We start from the raw sequence: 1,551 nt of genomic DNA, 5'->3' as shown, positions 1-1,551 counted from the left end.
AGAAATGTAACGGGGTCTGTGGGATCTCTTCAGGATGGTTCTGTTGTTGAATGATTACTTAGGAATACTACAGCTAACAACCATAATCAGCTTTCAAGACAAACCTGGCTGTGCTCGTCTTACATTTTTATGTAACAATTTGACTACCCATGTCTCATCAGCAGAAACAATCATTTCTGGTATGCCGTGCGCGAGAAGGATGTGGTGCTGGGTGGGGCAGTATAGGGAATATACTAGTTGTGATCGATAGGATTAATCTTTTGCCTGTTATATATTTATTATTTTACTTTTTGTTTTTACTTTATTGAACTAGGCAAGTCAGTTCAGAACAAATTCTTATTTTCAATGACGGCCTAGGTGGTGGGTTAACTGCCTTGTTCAGGGGCAGAACAGATTTTGACCTTGTCAGCTCAGGGATTCGATCTTGCAACCTTCCAGTTATTAGTCCAACGCTCTAACCACTAGGCTACTTAATGGTTAACCTAAGGTTATGTGTTTGTCCAGTTGATGAGGCAGACAGTGGGTCGGGGGCGGGCCCAGGCAGTGTCCTGGAGGAAGGTGTTATGGGATCGCCAGTCTTTCCCTGATAACTATGTGGACCACCGCTTCATGGAGGAGCTCAGGAGGAACCAGGGGCCTATATCGCTGTGGTGCGGGAGGCAGGACTGGTGGCACAACATCTCCTGTGTGGCTCTGTTCCTCACTTGCTGGTTGTACATGGAGCAGGTACTGTACACACCTTACAGTGAAGCTCTAATGACAACCTATTCTCCACATAGTGCACTAATGTGACCAGAACAATATAGTGTAAGTCACATAGCTAGGGTTGTAGTCAAACGTTGTGCACTAGAATAGGGAATAGGTTGTGATTCAGTTTTAGACTCCTCTACCACAGGACATGTCTCAAGTCTAAACCCTATCTTTTTGCTCTGTGCCCTGCTTGGCTACAGACTCTACCAAGCGCTGGTTCCACAGGACAATTCAGACAGCCACCAGTGTACACGTTAGTCTGACCTGAAGAGTGCCTCCATCTTCACCTTTGGGTTCTCTCCTGTCCTCAGGACGTTAAGAGTCCGTCAATACAGACACGGTTACGCCATGGTGGCCTTCCCCCACACCCAGCCCATTCCCCCTGGAAGCCTCTCTCAATGCTGCCCTGTTTGCCTCAGTCTGCCTGGCCTCTCCCTTCCCTACCTCTTGGGGCCAGGACTCCTCTCCCTCCTCACCTTGAGAATGCTCTGCTGGGCCCAGTTGATCAAACTGCAGAGTGACAAGGATAACATACAGGGACCCTGGGATGAGTCCGAGATACGAGAGAACCTGACACACTTTCTACACTGATGGGGAAAGACCAGGGGGAGAGGACTGGTGGGGCAAGCCACACACACACACACCCTAATCCACTGAGGAGGGTTAGCCAATGTCGTCGTCCTCAAATACCAGATTGGTAGAATTATTGGCATCCTGAAAACACTTGAGAGATCTGTTGCTCCTATTTTAGCAGAACAAGAAGGGTTTCTCATCTAGAACTAATAATGCTCTTTGCTCAGA

General features: G+C 47.8%; 1 pseudogene; it reads left to right on the top strand.

The window, feature by feature from the left end:
* Positions 1–507: 507 nt before the first annotated feature.
* Positions 508–1,351, top strand: LOC115158963 (phosphatidylinositol N-acetylglucosaminyltransferase subunit C-like; annotated as a pseudogene).
* The last annotated feature ends 200 nt before the right edge of the window (positions 1,352–1,551 follow it).

This window comes from Salmo trutta, chromosome 22, assembly GCF_901001165.1.
Source record: "Salmo trutta chromosome 22, fSalTru1.1, whole genome shotgun sequence".
Lineage (NCBI taxonomy): Eukaryota > Metazoa > Chordata > Actinopteri > Salmoniformes > Salmonidae > Salmo > Salmo trutta.
Note: the sequence above shows the minus strand (reverse complement) of the source record. Positions and strands in the feature narration are given on the sequence as shown.